This window comes from Entelurus aequoreus, linkage group LG25, assembly GCF_033978785.1.
Source record: "Entelurus aequoreus isolate RoL-2023_Sb linkage group LG25, RoL_Eaeq_v1.1, whole genome shotgun sequence".
NCBI classification, from domain to species: domain Eukaryota; kingdom Metazoa; phylum Chordata; class Actinopteri; order Syngnathiformes; family Syngnathidae; genus Entelurus; species Entelurus aequoreus.
The window spans coordinates 16,937,173-16,956,161 of record NC_084755.1 but is presented as its reverse complement, the minus strand read 5'-3'; positions in this window follow the sequence as shown (position 1 = coordinate 16,956,161).

The window sequence follows — 18,989 nt, the reverse complement described above, 5'->3', positions numbered from 1 at the left end:
GGAGTGTGTCTCATTTTTCTCATCATTTTTTCGTAAAATCTTGCACTCTTTCACCCTTCTTGATTACCTCTCAAGCAATGTTCCCTCTAATTTTTCATGTGTGTGAGCAAACGCAAAAACTCAAGCCCATGTGAGCAACATCAGACGCGCACACTGTGGCTACACCAGAAGCACACCTGTCCCAAACCTGACTAAATAACAAGTTAAATCTCCATCCATCCATCCATTTTCTACCGCTTGTCCCTTTCGGGGTCGCGGGGGGTGCTGGAGCCTATCTCAGCTGCATTCGGGCGGAAGGCGGGGTATACCCTGTACAAGTCCCCACCTCATCGCAGGGCCAACACAGATAGACAGACAACATTCTCTTATTATTATAATCAAATGACAGCAGTCATTTCCATGAGGTTATTTTCTAATATAAGTTTTTAGGCCCGCTTACAATGACAATAACAAAAAAAAAAGTTTTTCATGAACTGTGTACTTGTATTGTTTGTCTGGGTGGAGGTCCTGGTTTGGAAATAATTTGTACCCCTTTCAGACATTGCATTTAGTTCCCATTCAAACATTCACATGTTGCACAATGAGATGTAAGCAAGGGATCATGTGTACATTCCTGCAACTTCCTGTTTGTAAAAAATACATTTTTATTAGTATTTATTTAATATACTAACAGCATTTCATTATAAATATTTATAAATTAAGATTCCTAATAAATGACACTAGAATAAGCACACATTTGATTGGTAAATCATAGTGTAACGACCTGGAATTACACTTTGTGTGGTGTTGGAGTTGTCTGACTTTTTGTGTGGCTGTAAACGCCTCACTGGCTAAGTGCCATATGTGCATGTGTTGGCGCAAGTGAGAAAGAGCGAGCGGCTGCTGTTGATATAACAAAGTTGCTTTTGGTCTGGTTTGTACTGCAGAAAATGACCAGTTTTGCTAGATATAATTTTTTTTACTAATGTTTTGGTGATGTGTTTATGGCCGACAAAGAGTTTTGCTCAGTAAAGTGATCGATGGAATTCATGTCCTCAAAGCGTCTCGACAGACATTACAATATTTGAACAATGATGACGAAAACTGTTTTCTCTGTCGTGTCCGTGTCGTGTCGAAAATTGTTATGGGCTTATTCTTTTTATTTGATTTTGTGCGTGGCATAGATTTGCCGTGCGCAGAGGACGCTTGAGCAGTGCGCAATTGCACAGGCGTGCACCTTAGAGGGAACATTGCTCTCAAGGATCCTTTAACCTTTTTCACATTTTGAACGGCTCCAACAGCCTAAAATAACGCAAACGTAGGGCATTTTTCTTTGAGAAAGGCAAAATGTCGCCCAAAACGCTAGTGTATGACAACAAACGCTCGCTCATGGCCCACCACTTCGAGTCTCACATGTTTAAGGAGCCGGACATGACGTCAGGTGAATACAACCTATAAACAACATCCTAGTTTACATGTATGGATATATTTATTGAACCCATATTCAGCTAGGGTGAGACAATTATGAACAGATTATAATGTCGATAGATAGATAGATAGATAGATAGATAGATAGATAGATAGATAGATAGATAGATAGATAGATAGATAGATAGATAGATAGATAGATAGATAGATAGATAGATAGATAGATAGAGATTTGTTAAAATATATATGTAGAGCTATTTGAGAATGAAAACCATGTATCTCAGAAATATGTTGTTGAATAAATTCCTTAAAAATCTTCTTTGTAAACACCAAATGCGAAGATAAATGTTTTTTAATGTGCACCATGCCTTTAGTGTCAAGAGACACCCCTTTGGTGTGATAATAGCACTTGACTTAAACGACTAAAAAGTCCCTGATTGGCTAATTGTCCACTTGAGAGTACCAATCCTCTTACCAGGAATACCGGTTACCATAACCATGGCGACTTCTCAGTACAGCTAAAAGGATGAACGTTATCATCCGAATTGAGCAGTTCTTCTGTGTCTTGAAGCTCAGAGGCTAACGAGCGGTGGCGTAATTACTGTACTAACTTGTTTCTTCTCATCATGGATGAGCAGTCTGGAAATAACTCATTAGCAGCTGCCCTGCCTGTGCAATTAGTCCTTGCACCACCAATTAAATTCCAGTTTTTCGCCTCAGTGCTCCCTCAACACGATGGCCCAAGGGTGTCAGTGCCCCCAGCGCCACGGTGCGTGGCTTACCTCCGCTGATGACAGCTATTCCGGATTGATTAGATTTGTTTTCTGGATTGTGCGTGTGACATAGCAGCACAAGGGGACACAGGTGGACCTGAGTCCTCCAGATGTCTGCTCGGGTGGCCCGGCAACAATGTTGTCTATCTGGAGGCCCGAGTCACTTCAGTCTGGACTGTGATGGATGGGGGAGAGCTCGGTTAGATGTCCAGCTGAGTATGCCCAACATGAGTCTAATCCATCAACCAAACCCCCAATTCCTGCTGCACCCCCCCATAACCCAATGGGTCAAAGGTTCTCTCAAGGCATCTCCAACACCTTGCACTCGTTAATTGATCACAAACGAACTAATCAAATTAAAATAAGTGACTTTATTGGATGGAGAGTCTACTTCCTCTGTCACTTTAAAGCTTGCAAGGACCAAAACATTAAGGGTTAGGAGGTAAGGTTGGTGTTTAGGGTCGCGCTAGGAGTTTATGTTCCAGCTAGGATAATGTTTGGGCACAGGGTTAAGGTTTAGGGCAGTGGTTCTTAACCTTGTTGGAGGTACCGAACCCCACCAGTTTCATATGCACATTCACCGAACCCTTCTTTAGTGAAAAATAAAATGTTTTTTTTTTGTTCAAATTCAAGACAAAGTTATGTTTTTTTTACTAGTGCACAAAATTAACCGTGCATGAACATCACCTTGTTGAAAGAACAAAACCAACACAGTGCATGAACTCACAACAAATTACAAACTTGCAAATCAGATGGAAAATTAGAGGGAACATTGTTTGGGGTATCCATACTTAGACTTAGACTTCCTTTTTATTGTCATTCAAATGTTAACTTTACAGTACAGATAGGGCGATAGGGAGAAGTTTTTATTTACACGATTGATTGATTGAATGAAACTTGTATTAGTAGGTTGTACAGTACAGTACATATTCCGTACAATTGACCACTAAATGTTAACACCCGAATAAGTTTTTCAACTTGTTTAATTAAGTCGGGGTCCACGTTAATCAATTCATGAGTCTGGTGTGTCTTGACCGCTGCGGCGGAGGCCCTGCCGAACCCCTGAGGCCGACTCACCGAACCCCTACGGTTCGATCGAACCCAGGTTAAGAACCACTGGTTTAGGGGTTTGAGTTGGGTGATAGGTTATCATTGGGTTAAAGGTTAAGTTTAGGTTGTCGGGTTTAGGGTCAAATTTAGTGTTGGGATTTAGGGTTGGGTAGGGTTTTTTTGGATTACGATGGTGTTGGGGTTAACAGTTAAGTTAGGGATATTCTACTGTTAGGGGTTGGGTTTAGGGTCGAGATGTGATTGTGGTGGGGTTTAGAACTTAGATTTGTGTTCAGGTTTAGGATTGGGATTACAGGTGGGATTTAGGGTCGATGCAAGGTTATGGTAGGGTTAGTGTTTAGGGCCAGGGGTTCGGGTTGTGTTAAGGTTTAATGTTGTGTAGCGGCTTAGCATCGGGTTTAGGTTTGGAGTCATGGGTGATGATTGTGTAAAGTTTGGTAGTTAGCTTCATGGGAGAGGTAAGGTTGTTAAGGTTCAGAGTTGTGTTATGTTAGTGCCAGGGTGGGCTCGTTTAGGGTTGGGTTGAAGTAACAACTGGATTGCGTTATGGTTTTGAATCGGAGTATGGATTTTGATGTCATTGGTTAGGGTTAGACTAGGGACAGATTGGGGTTTGGAATCAGATTGATTAATTAATAAATCAGGGCTAATTCCCTCATTATTTATTTCCCAACATGGGTTTCCGTGGGACTTTAAAAAGTCTGAAATCCAACAATTTGAATTTAAGGTCTTAAAATTCTCCAAAAATCTCATAAAAGATCCTAAATACGATGTCGAAAGGTCTTAAAAATCTATTTACGTTACTTTTATTCAAAACATGGATAAACTTCAGTCTTGCTTTTGAATGTTTTGATTTTTGAGAGCAGTATAACGGAACCACAAAACGGAATTAAAGTAGGCTGCCTGTGCTGCCCGGTCATAATTTATCGCGCACCACCTTGTGTGCTGTGCACGCGCAACCATGTGTTGTTACAGCTTAGCATAGCAGCGGGGAAAACCTGAAGGAAGCCTGCAGCAAAGCCGAATTACATGCATAAGATGGGTAAGTACAAGTTCAGCGATTTGTGGCTCCAGAACCATCAATTTAATGTGTGGAGCGGATGTGCAGCCATCAAGGAGGGAAGCGTTTGTAAACATTGCGGTGAAAGTGATTGGAATGATAATATAAAAGTTTAAAATATGAGATAAGTCCATGTCAAAACATGCCACAAACACTTGCACAACCCTTAAGGAGTGTTATGTGGGAGCAATTGTCAAAGGAAATCACTATGAGATGTTAACTTGTGAAATCCTACTATTGCAGTAAGCACACGCTAATTTATCTCTGCTAGTTGTGTGGTCAACGCAGTAAAACTATTAAAAAAAAATATCTTGTATTTTTTTATTATTTATTTCAATAATTCCAGGTCATCTTTCTCATGCCTAATCAATTTCTCCAAGTTTATACAGCAACTGACATTAAAAGCTACAAAGGTTCTCTGTTTGGTGTTCACACCTAGTTCATGGTGGGTTGAGCAAAGCAAGGGAAATTTGTAAATGTCATGTTGTCATGCTTAAATAAAAACTAGTCCTTGTTTATTAGCAATATGTTATCAAAAAAGTCACAAAAAACAAGTACAAATGTATCCATACACACCAGATACAAAATGAGCTGAGCAAATGTAAATGTTATCCACATTCAAATTCTGTTTGAGGCTTGCAAGCCATAATCCCTTTATTTCTTTTTAGACAATTGCTCTGTCTGCATTCTCTGTTTTTCACAACTTAGTACAGTACAGTAGTTGCACTGTGGATGTTTTTATCTCTTTGCTCAATTCTGACAGCCGCAAAAACACAACACACAAAAGTTAACCACCAATTATTGTTGTGCTTTCCTTTACCATCGCCGACGTTCTGGTTGTTGTTACAGGAAAACCCTTGATATGAACCCTTCTTGGTAACACTTTAGTATGGGGAACATATTCACCATTAATGAGTTGCTTATTAACATGCAAATTAGTAACATATTGCCTCTTAATTAGTCATTATTAAGTACTTATTAATGCCTTATTCTGCATGGCCTTATTATACAACCAATTATAAACTCTAAACCTAACCCTCTAACCGTAACCCTAACCCTAACCAAATAACTCTAAATAAAGTCTTTGTTACTTACAATATGTTCCCCTAGTGTCCAAATGACTCTCAATTAAGTATTTGTTACTTAGAATATGTTCCTCATACTAAAGTGTTACCTTCTTTTCAATTAGTTTACAATAAAGAAGCTTCTGGAGCAGTTAATCAGTTCAACCATTTTGTTTTCCAAAGTGAAAGAGCTGACAATTAAAATACTGACAATTAATTACGGCCCTTTGATCTTCCTTTATGTCTTTGTCCTTTTTGGTCCGTATGAATGTGAAATGGTCTTAAATTACATTCATTGTGGTCTTAAAAAATGTCTGTACAAGGACTTTTTGGATAATTACATTCCATCATCTGTGTCTGTGCCGCAGTACACAAGGTAACTCACCAATCAAACACCTGAAACAGAGATCTGTGACTGTTGACCCCACAAATGTTCTTTTGGATGAATGGTTAAAAGCAATACATATACTGTAAATAGCAGTGGCGGGCCTTGCGTTTCCCACCTAGGCCTTCAGTGATGTCCGACTTCAATGATTACTTCTCAAAATACCATAATTGATGTCACCACATGACCATTGCTGGATAAATACTATACAGAAACACATTTATGCCCGGCTGGTCATTGAATCACAATTTATAGAACCTTTTCGACGCCATATAAGCCAGTGATACCCCTCGTAGTCGGCTTATTCGAGTGGAAATTGCGAGGATTTCCCCATTTCGTCGCCAGAACAGCTGAGCTAGCCTCCGGGGTTGGCCGACGTCGTCTCACAAGATGTAGTTTCTCTTTAAATATCCTTCTTGAAAATGGCCTTGCAAATATATATCTGCCATCTAATCAACGTTTTGTTCCCCTTTCTCTGCTATCCCGGTCTGGCTACGGCGCAACACTTCCCACTTCCTGCTAAATTGAAATCTGTGAATGGATATTTACTTTGGAATGACAAGTGAGTATCCAATCACAGTCTCGTTAACATCAGGCTACTGCAAAAACTGAAATCTAAGTAAGATTAAATATCTCAAATAAGGGTGATATTTGCTTATTTTCTGTCTAATAAGATAATTCTTCTCACGAAGCAGATTTTATGTTAGAGTGTTTTACTTGTTTTAAGTGTTTTGGTCCTATATGATCTCAGTAAGATATTACAGCTTGTTGCTGAGATTTTATGACCTATATTGAGTAAAACATGCTTGAAACTAGCATATCAACTGTTGCAAAGCTGTGTCATCAACACTCACAAGTATAAAACTACTTTTTTAAAGTAATAATTTCTTACTTCAAGCATGAAATAAAAAATCATGACTTTGACACGATTGTGTCTCATAATTAAAACAGATGACAGCCAAATGGACTTTGCTGTTTTATTTTCAATTAAACAATAGAACATACGTACTCATATAGTAGTACAGTTGGCACAGTACAGCAAACTGACAGTTAATATTTAAACATTTAACATGTGACATTTCTAACAATTTTGAACAGAAATAGTTCATGCACATTCAGATAAATTCTTCAAAATTACAATAAAAAAACAATTTGGTCGGGGGCCGGGCTGTAAATTATATATATATATATATATATATATATATATATATATATATATATATATATATATATATATATATATATATATATATATATATATATATATATATATATATATATATATATATATAATTGACTGAAAGAGCACGAACTTGGCGCGATGATGTCATGTTATCAATGGGAAAATACAAGAAATGTAATGCCGAGTGCTTATCATTATGTCAAGATAATGGCACTAGCATTTACTTCATTTAAGAATATTTTTCAACATATTGAGCAAAAAGGTCTCATATTTGTTTTTTCTACCAAGAAAAGTGCACTTGTTATTAGTGAGAATATACTTTTTTTAAGGTATTTTTGGGTTCATTGAGGTTAGCTAATTTTACTTGTTTTGGAAAGTCTTGACAAACCAAATTTTCTTGTTCTATTGGCAGATAATTTTGCTTAGTTCAAGTAAAATGCCCCTAACTTTTGTATTTTTTTTTGTTGTTTTTGAACACTGACTTTTTACAGTGTACTTACTACTGTCAACAACTTGTGATCATCCGCTAACGGTCCTGATGAGTTCCAATCTCAGGACGTAAATGTCACGTTCAACCTTAGGCCAGCTAGAAAGCCTTACTGACAACTCGTGATCTGATTGGCTATCGCAACTGTCTATCAACTGTATGTCCTCGCTCACTTACAGTGCACGGACGCCTGCATTGTTGATTCTGAAGGCCCCTGGCAGATTTGGTACAGCATGGCAACAGAAGCTCGCTGAATTCTGTATGGATACAAACTAAAACTAAAACGAGCATAATATGAATATGAATACTTTTAGATATTTAGGGAAAGTAAAATGTTTTATCTTTAATTATGATCATGATTTCTGGTTATGTTAGGCCAGCAGAGAAGGCCTTGCTGGCCCTGACGGCACACCACTGGTAAAATAGAAAGTCTGGAATTTCCATGGCTATACCTTTTTCCACTTTACAGTGTTTGGTGTCAAAGAGGCCCCCTCTGCTTTCTCCTTTTTTTCCTCTATATTCCAGTCCTCGCTGCCCATCTTACCCCCCCCTCCCCTTCGCCTCCCTCCTGCTGTGAGCGGCCTCATTAGGGAAGTGATGATGTAAGCCTTGTGTTTCACCAGGCACCGCCATTTGTCATTATGACTGACAAGTGCCAAGGTGGCCCAACTGAGGAAGAGGAAGAAAAGCTTCCCGCTGCTTTCGTATCCTCTACTTTCTCTCGCTTTTGGTTTCAGGCCATGCAGAAAAACACACGTGAAAAAAAAAAAGGCCGCACTATTATCACTGCGAAATATTTCGATTGCTGCCTGTGTGAAGTCTCGGCGCTGCAACTGACGGCCAGTGCCAGAAACCTGAGACCACTCTTGACAAGCGGAGTCTCAGGAGCATGCGGAAAAATGTGTCGAGGAGCCTATCAATCAAGGTGGAGAAGACTGCTTCAAGCTGCTGCTCAAAGATCCTGACAAGATAATACATAGTGAGGCAGTCAAAAAAAAAAGGCCTTATATTCATCATGAATGAAACTTTCAGGAGTTCAAGCATTGACCATTAAAAAGTCAATGAGTTCCCATTAGGGTACTGGTATTAGTATAGTACCGTGATACTAATGAATCATGTACGGTACTATACCGCCTCTAAAAAGTACCGATCCGCCAGTCCCCCGCGCTCCCGTTGTCATCACGTCGTGTCATTGCTGGTTTACGAGCAGACGAGCATGTTCAGCAGCGCACAATCACTGAGTACTTACAAGCAGACACAGTGTGTAGACAGAAAAGGGAGAACGGACGCATTTGGGATTAAAAACTAAAAGGTAAAGGTGAAGTTTTAACACTGAGGTGCTTTAAGACATGGCTAGCTAGCTAGCGGCTAAAGTCCAGCCGCAGTCGGCAGTGTTTTAGCTACTTCTAAATCACTAATCCTGGTGACGAATTAAGTAAGTTTCTTACAAGTATCATCCCTGTAGGACGAGTAATAGCTAAACATGCTTCACTACACAGCGTAGCTCACCGGCGTCACAACTAATCGATTAAATCGATTAAAATTGATTATAAAAATAGTTGGCGATTAATTTAGTCATTGATTCGTTGGATCTATGCCAGTGGTTCTTAACGTGGGTTCGATCGAACCCTAGGGGTTCGGTGAGTCGGCCTCAGGGGTTCAGTGGAGCAGAGGTCGAGACACACCCGACAAATCTTGTAAATAAAAACTTCTCCCTATCGGCGTACTATGGATACCCCCAAACAATGTTTCCTCTAATTTTCCATCTGATTTGTAGGTGTGTAATTTGTTGTGAGTTTATGCACTGTGTTGGTTTTGTTCTTTGAACGGTTCATTTTGTGCACCAGTAAAAAAACATATAACTTTGTCTTGAATAATAATTTTTAAAAATACGTTTAATTTTTCACTAAAGAAGGGTTCGGTGAATGCACATATGAAACTGGTGGGGGTTCGGTACATCAAACAAGGTTAAGAACCACTGATCTATGCTATGTGCATGCGCAGAGGCAATATTTTATTTTAATTTTTTTTTTTTTAAATAAACCTTTATTTATAAACTGCAACATGTACAAACAGCTGAGAAACAATAATCAAAATAAGTATGGTGCCAGTATGCTGGGTTTTTTTTTTCAATAAAATACTGGAAAGGATATAAATGTAGTTTGTCTCTTTTATCCGATTTATCGAAGTAAATCGACAGATTAATCAATTATCAAATTAATCGTTAGTTGCAGCCCTCGTCAAAATGTAAACAAACGCCATTGGTGGATCTACACCTAACATCAACTGTAATGATTCCAAGTACAGTAGTGTATCTAGTCGATACTACTATGATTACGTCGATATTTTTTGGCATCACAACATCTTTCGTTTTTCTAATATGTATATTATGTTTATAAACTCAGGAAATATGTCCTTGGACACATGAGGACTTAGAATATGACCAATAAATGATCTTGTAACTACTTGGTATCGGATTGATACCCAAATGTGTGGTATCATCCAAAACTAATGTAAAGTATCAAACAACAGAAGAATAAGTGATTATTACATTTTAACAGAAGTGTAGATAGAACATGTTAAAAGAGAAAATAAGCAGATATTAACAGTAAATGAACAAGTAGATTAATAATTCATTTTCTACCACTTGTCCTTAATGTTGACAAAATAATAGAATGGAAAATGACTCAATATGTTACTGCATATGTCAGCAGACTAAATTAGGAGACTTTGTTTGCTTACTTACTAATAAAAGACAAGTTGTCTTGTATGTTCACTATTTTATGTAAGGACAAACTTGCAATAAGAAATATACGTTTAATGTACCGTAATTTTTTTGTTAAAATCAAGCCAATAATGCAATTTTTTGTGGTCCCCTATATTTAGAAAAGTACCGAAAAGTATCTAAACAATTTTGGTACCGGTACCAAAATATTGGTATCGGGACAACACATGGTTAAATATGGAATGGTAATGTTCTGTAGGCTGAATTTTAATATGGATTGAAGGTCACTTTTTACTTTATGGGTAGTTTATGTGTAATATACACACTCTGAAATTAGGCACACAAAATATTAGAATAAGCTCTATGATGCATTGAGCTTATTTAGAAATATTATTAAATTTAGTTTCGTAATTTTTATTAGGCTTTTGAGAATTTCTTTGATAAAATAACATTTACTAATATATCATCAGTGATTACTTTCAATATTATGATTGTTGTTTTTAGCTTTACGGCTGGGAGAAATGATGAGCGTCTATCCAAGTAATCAATATGGCGATAAAACCGAAGGGAAGAAAATAATATAGATAGGGGCGGCGTGGCGAAGTTGGTAGAGTGGCCGTGCCAGCAATCGGAGGGTTGCTGGTTACTGGGGTTCAATCCCCACCTTCTACCATCCTAGTCACGTCCGTTGTGTCCTTGGGCAAGACACTTCACCCTTGCTCCTGATGGGTGCTGGTAGCGCCTTGCATGGCAGCTCCCTCCATCAGTGTGTGAATGTGTGTGTGAATGGGTGAATGTGGTAATACTGTCAAAGCACTTTGAGTACCTTGAAGGTAGAAAAGCGCTATACAAATATAACCCATTTATCATTTTATCATTTATGTAATAATTGATTATAGTAAGTGAAAAGCCTAACAGCATTGATGTCCATTAAAAAAATGTAATTACATAATTTTTTTTTGCTATTAATATGAATAAAAACATTTTGGAAATGCAGTATTTGGTTATACTGGTATTCAATAGTGTTCCATCCATCCATTTTCCTCATTCTATAATACCCAGACTTCCTTTTCTGTACACCTCCTCTGTAGAAAGGACCCTCAAGTGTTCCCAGACCCGCTGGGAGACTTTGTCCCACCAGTGTGAACTTGGTCTGCCTCTAGACCTCCTCCTGCTTGGCTATACTCTGAGCACCTAAACCATTAAATGCTTGAGTCAGTTGGCTCCTATTGGTTTAAAATGAACTCTAAGGACACAGGAACTAGTCACTCAACATCAGCCTTGGTTCAATGTCCCCACAAACCCACCATGCATGAGGACAACATGGGGCTCGGGTCACACTTGCTGATCTGGACCAAAATCCTAAAAAAAATGCTTGACGCGCACGTTGGTGCAGTTTTCTCAGCGTAATATACAGGGCCTGATACCAAATGTTTGCATGTATTAAAACATGGGCAAAGTTAAAGCTGATCTACTAAGCTCGTGCAGAGAGGATTGCACCTCATAAATGAGCAAAATAAAGATAGGAATCTAATTACTGTGTTGGTCTTTTATGTTTTTGCAGAATATTTGATGATTATTAGAATGCCCACAATACTCGGAGACTGAAACTGAGACTGAAACTGAGACTGAAACTGTTCTACAGCTACTTTTGTGAATATATTTAGCACATTTGAAACATATGTGCAAACTGGCACACTTACGCATAAATGGCTGGGAGAAAGAAGGTGATTGTGCTGCAAAAAATATTGAGAGAGAAAATATTCCATCTGTCTGCCTGTCAGAAATAAAAAATATTAGACAACTTGTCTAATCAGCAACATCATTTTATCGGTGCTGGGTGAGTTAAGAGGCTGATTAAAGCAAATTTAATTGATTTGTTTTGGTGTCTGCTTGGAGTTGTATTTTATTGGTTGTTTTACATATAGGTGATGTATTATAGGAGATATAATACATCTCCAATAGGAAAAAACAACATGTATTTTCTAGCATCTGGATCATTCTTGATTAGAGATGTCCGATAATATAAATTCTTTAAAATGTAATATCGGAAATTATCGGTATCGGTTTCAAAAAGTAAAATTAATGACTTTTTAAAACGCCATTGTATGGAGTGGTACATATCCGGTAAAACACGGACGTAGGTATACTCTGGACTGAAGCTGTGTGTCTTCATTGTTTTTGTAGCTGTTGTTTTGAGGCATGTTTAAAAAAAATAAAAATAATGCACTTTGTGAAAGTCAAAGTATAGTATTTCCCATAGTTGTAATGGGTATCAGGATTATCTCAGGGAAAGCATCTCCCAAATTCCAAGCTGTTTTGAGGCATGTTAAAAAAAATAATGCACTTTGTGACTTCAATAATAAATATGGCAGTGCCATGTTGGCACTTTTTTCCATAACTGGAGTTGAAGTTGTTCTCTTATTTTGGAAAACCTTGTTTTTGATTGATTGATTGAAACTTGTATTAGTAGATTGCACAGTACAGTACATATTCCGAAAATTGACCACTAAATGGTAACACCCGAATAAGTTTTTCAACTTGTTTAAGTTGGGGTCCACGTTAATCAATTCATGGTAAAGTTACATTGTTTAATGCATCCAGTGGGGCATCACAACAAAATTCCACGACTGTATATATCGGTATCGGTTGATATCGGAATCGGTAATTGAGAGTTGGACAATATCGGAATATCGGATATCGGCAAAAAAGCCATTATCAGACATCTCTATTCTTGATGCACTATCGAAACAACGCAGCCTTTCCCAAAGCGCACCTTCAGCATGCTAAAATTAGATTCCGTTGTCTAAATCAGTGATCCCTGACCTTTTTTGCACCACGGACTGGTTTTATGTAGACATTATATTTAGGGACCAGCTTTCCACTTGTGGCAGATAAATACAGCAAAATAAGTGCATGAAAAATACAACTGACTATAACGCTGAATTAGTGGGAGCCCTGGGCTTGTTTCTTTGCAATGAGATGCAGATGGAAATCAGCCTTTGGCAACAATCTGTCACATTTATATTCTATATGTTCATTAATGTGCATTGTATCATGTCAAAAAGGTATGACAAATATAACAAATGGCAACTTCCTATGAGGAGTTTTTTTGTACATGTAGAAACAAGCTTATTTAGTGGGACAAGTGAAAGTTAAGCCGGAGAAAATGCAGTCACTTAATGTTTCCCTGCGGCCCGGTAGCAAATGCGTCACGGACCGGTACCGGCCCCCGGACCGGTGCTTGGGGACCCCTGGTGTAGATCATGCTTTAATACAGCCCATAAAAGGTGGTACGTATGTGCTGCATGTCAACGACATGACGAAACGCCACAGGTTGGACCATATCAATCAATCAATCAATGTTTATTTATATAGCCGTAAATCACAAGTGTCTCAAATGGCTGCACAAGCCACAACGACATCCTCGGTACAGAGCCCACATTATCCTGCCGATAATGTGGAGGGAAATGAGTGTCTCCATGGTGACAGACGGTATCCCGCAAAATCCTCATTTAAAATTGGGTGATCTTCCCCATGTTTGCACTTGTTATCAATTGTACATGCAGTCTTAGTAGATCACCCACAACACACCTACTAATAATATGTGCAATTTTGTAGTAGTTTTGTAGTAACGCATGTTATTTGGATCTTAGTAGTACAGGCCCATGGTGCATAAAGTTAAGGATCTTATTGGGCAGCATTTGTGACATATTATATAACGCTACTCAATTATTCTAAACCAAAATGCAGTCTGCTGGATTGACTACATACATTAGTTTTATATTCTGCTGTATTTACCAGCATACAGTTTAGGAATATAGCTTCCAAAATGTACTTTTGCAGAGCTTTGTTGAGAGTGGCGATGTGGGATACAGATTTGATTTCCGATCCAATACCGAGTAAAATTCAGGCTGGTATCGGCGATACAGTTTAAATACTGATACTTTGTGCAAATATACCTATTGTGTTTGCTAATAGTTATATGTAAAATAGCTAAACAAGGTTGTGTAATTTGAATAAGATAGTATAAAGAATATAAGGATCGTGAGATCAACAGGCGGATCGGTGCGGCGTCTTCAGTAATGCGGACGCTGTATCGATCCGTTGTGGTGAAGAAGGAGCTGAGCCGGAAGGCAAAGCTCTCAATTTACCGGTCGATCTACGTTCCCATCCTCACCTATGGTCATGAGCTTTGGGTTATGACCGTAAGGACAAGATCACGGGTACAAGCGGCCGAAATGAGCTTCCTCCACCGGGTGGCAGGGCTCTCCCTTAGACATAGGGTGAGAAGTTCTGTCATCCGGGAGGAGCTCAAACTAAAGCCGCTGCTCCTCCACATCGAGAGGAGCCAGATGAGGTGGTTCGGGCATCTGGTCAGGATGCCACCCGAACGCCTCCCTAGGGAGGTGTTTCGGGCACGTCCGACCGGTAGGAGGACACGTTGGGAAGACTATGTCTCCCGGCTGGCCTGGGAACGCCTCGGATCCCCCGGGAGGAGCTCGACAAAGTGGCTAAGGAGAGGGAAGTCTGGGCTTCCCTGCTTAGGCTACTGCCCCCGCGACCTGACCTCAGATAAGTGGAGGAAGATGGATGGATGGATGGATAGTATAAAGAATACAGTTATTTATTTATTTGTATTATTTATAATCAATTGTACATTATTTATTTATTATATAACATTTCTTATTATTTATTATACATTTATTTACAGCTAATTCAACAGAAAATACAGGACAAATTCATACAAAGTAAATGAAAATGGTGTTTCAAAAATAAAATGAGTGACATAATAAAAGCATTGACATAAAATAAGAACTACTATTTAAATAAAAAGTGAGTCACAATTCAGTTACATGAACATGACGAGGAAATATTAAACATGTTGTAAACAAAAGCACTACATCGACACATTGCCTCATTCACAAGTTTAGTTATTCATTTGCATTGTGTTCCTGTTAATGATACACAGTATTTCAAATAACTAAAGTATTTTGATTTTAAAATTCATATTAGAATTAAAAAAAACAGGTATCAGCGGCATTGATATTGTGTTGATCCGTTGCCCGGATCATGTTTTTTTTTTTAGTTTCCAACTCCCTTAGTTCCGTTTCAGCACCCCTGGGTTTATGTTTCTTAGTTGCCATTGGTGCTGATTATTTTCACTTGCCTCTGATTAGTGTTCGGGACGCTCACCTGCTCCCGGGCACTAATCAGAGAGCTATTTATTCCTGCCTTTCGCCACACTCGCTGGCTGTTTTGTTTGCTCCATGCAACAACTTATGTTTGGTTATACTTGTGATTCTTGTTCCATGCAACAGCTTATGTTTGGTTATACCTGTGATTCTTGATTCTTGTTCCTGTGCGAAGCTTCGCCATAGCTTCCTATGCTATCGGCACACTTTTCTGTTTATTCTTGTAATCTTGACTGATTTATGGAAAATAAATCATCTTCCGTCCTGCACGCTGCCTCTGGAGTTCTGTCTGCATCTTGGGGAAACGATCCGCACATTACAGTAACACCTGTATCAGAAAACAGGCAGCAAGAAGTTACCCCGCAATGGACATGGAGGAGTCGGACGATGAGACATGGATGGTGCTTAAGGCGATGGAAGCAGGGACGCTCCGCTATTCTCCCGAAGAGAACTACAATCTGATGTGGGACCCCGTGGGCTCGCTGGTCCCCATCGACTCCGTTTGGCCCGGGGACATCGTCGCACCACCATCCAAAAAGGTTTCAACCCCTCAAGCTCCTCCTCCGGATTGAAGCAAGCCGCAAACAGCCCTGTCTTCCTCGCCGCTGACCCATTGGTCATTTCGCAAAACATTTCTCCGCTTGGGCTGTTAGCCAGCCAGATACACGCTTCGATGACGTCACTTTGCCAGCGCATTCGAATGACGTCAGTCAGCAAAAAAAATGTTTCACAACAATTCTGTCAGCCTCTTGCTAAAGACATACATTTATAGCGGACTACCAGAACATTTTTTTACAGACAAGATCACCAGGTCAGTCCCCGAACTCAAGCTTCGCTCCCAATGACTCAAGCTCCGCCCAACTCACTGTTTTCCAAGATGGCGCCGCTGTAGTGGCTGCTGTGTTCTTGTGTCATCCTCTTGTTTTCATTAAAAACATTTTTTTTGCCTTTTGGTTCGGGACCCTTTGGGACTGTGCAACAAGGGGGTGGCACTTTCGTGATTTCTGCTGTGCTTTTTTGTGAACTTCTGGCTATGCCTCCCGGTAGCCTTTTGGCCATGGAGACCAGCTGCTGGGTCTCTGCCACACCATAGTCCGTTTGGAGAGACTGGAGGAGATGCGGACGAAGAGACAGGGCAGCGGAGCTGGCACTGAGCGTCGGGACGGACAAGCTTCACAGTGTCTTGACTGAATGAGCAGGTATCGGACACCTCGGTCTCCTTGGACGTATCCTCACTCATCCATGTAGACTGGACACTGGCCGAGAGATGGTCGGTGGCAGAGGGTGGAGTCGGCTCTCTTGGTTGCTTTGTTGGGTCTGCTCCTTTCTCTGGCCATGCTCCCCCCCACCCCAGCAGACGATGACGTGGAACACCGCAGAGGCCACTACAGTGTATATGTTTTATTTGTATTTATTTTTTGTTGTTTTACTTTTGTGGCTGCGTGTACAAGTGGCTGTTTGCATCAACTCTGCTCTTTGTGTTCTTTAATGTTTCCCTCTTACACACATGTGTATGTGTGCTATGGCTGTGAGTTTTTTTTTCTTTCCTTTGCCTCAGTCTGGACCCCCTCTCCAGGGGCCCAGGCTTAGACTGATTTTTTTTGTCTCCCCCTCCCCAGCGTTTACCTGTTTCTCATCTTTTTTGTAAGGTGCGCCGGAAGTTTGCAGACCCGTCAGCGATCCTGTTCTGTCTCCCTGTAATGTTTGTCTGCTCTTGAATGGGATTGGGCTGAAAATCTTAAATTTTCCCTCGGAGATTATTAAAATATTTCTGATTTTGATTCTGATCCGATTTTGTCTTCGCGACAACCCCCAATCTAGAAAATAGGAACAGTCAACCCACCAATAAAGCGGACCGGGTCAGAGACCCATCTCTCAAACGGTCTTGGTTTACTACCCAGGGGGTTCGAATGTCGTGATTATCCTGGACCAAACAAACTATACGAACAGAGCGAAGGCATCCTATGTGGAAAGTTGGTGTCTCGCGGACAACATTAGACGCGAGACTCCCAGTGACCCTCACAGTTCTAAGTCTGAGTGATTGAGATGATCTGGTCCTCCAGGAGCTCTTAGGGTCTACGTGTTTTATTTTTTGTGTGTGTGTCGCGCCCACCAAGCGAGGTAGAATGTGTTTGACATGACGCTGAGGCGGCCTGCAAACAGCAGGATACGATTAATGACCACAGGATAAGATTGTTACAATATGCCTTCCCCGGCTCCCCTCCAAGCGTCTTCACTGCGGGACTGTCATATTTCACGGACTCGTGTGTGCATGTGTGCGTTGCAGAGGGGCCCTTTCATCCTCTCTTCTCCTTCTCTGCGATGCGCCTCATTGATATGCATTCCTCAACCTTGCACTCTCTTCTCATGGTTGTTGCAGGAATGCTTTGGCGGATTAGACACAATCTCGACACCAGTGGCGGGCCGTGCGTTTCCCACCTAGGCCTTCGGTGATGTCCTGTGTCCAATGATTACCTCTCAAAATACCATCATTGATGTCACCACATGACCATTGCTGGAGAAATACTATACAGAAACACTTCTCCTGGCCATTGAATCGCATCAACAGTGCAAAAAACGGGTTATTTTTTGGCGCATTTAAAAATCAATAAAGCCGCATCAGCAAATAAAACATATTTTATGTCTTATTTGTAGAAACCATTCGAGCTTCCGGAGTTGGCAGACATCGTCTCACAAGATGTAGTTTCTCATTAAATATCCTTCTTGAAAATGGCCTTGCAAATATGTGTTGTCTTGTCTAATCATAAAAGATGCAGACGAGGGCGTGTTGGCTGAGTTCTTAAAGTTTACTCCACAGCGTGCTCATCAAAAACATCCAGAAACGGGGCTACTGCGCTTCACTACTATGGCATGCTGGGTAATGGAGTTCTTATGTTACCTAGCTTAGGCCAGCTAGAAGGCCTTACTGGCAACAACTCGTGATCTGAATGGCTATCGCAACTGTCTATCAACTGTATGTCCCCGATCGCTTACAGTGCACGGACGCCCGCATTGTTGATTCTGAAGGCCTCTGGCAGATTTGGTACAGCATGGCAACATAAGTTAGTTGATTTCTGATTGGATAACAACTCTATAACCTAAAAACAACAACATAATATGACATTAAGAGAATATGAATACTTTTAGATATTTAGGGAAAGTAAATAAAAAAAATACTTTTGTCTTTAATTAAGATCATGATTTCTGGTTATGTTAGGCCAGCAGAGAATACTTTTTGATTGATTGATTGAGACTTTTATTAGTAGATTGCACAATACAGTACATATTCCGTACAATTGACCACTAAATGGTAACACCCGAATAAGTTTTTCAACTTGTTTAAGTCGGGGTCCACGTTAATCAATTGATGGTAGACCTTGTTGGCCCTGACGGCCCACCACTGCTCGACACACTGTAGCGGTTTTGCCTCACAACAAAACATCGCTGAAATCTGGAGGCCACATGGTGCCGGATTGTTGGGAGCTTAGGAGTCGGTGCCTGGAAGCGCCGAGAGGCCACGAGAGCGTGGTGGAGCAGGGGCAGGTGAGTGCATGAGGAAAGGACAGGGGAAACCTTAACAAGATGTCAAACAGGGCCTTTCGGTCTTTGCACAAGAGCTCTGGTGGAACTGAACCTGCG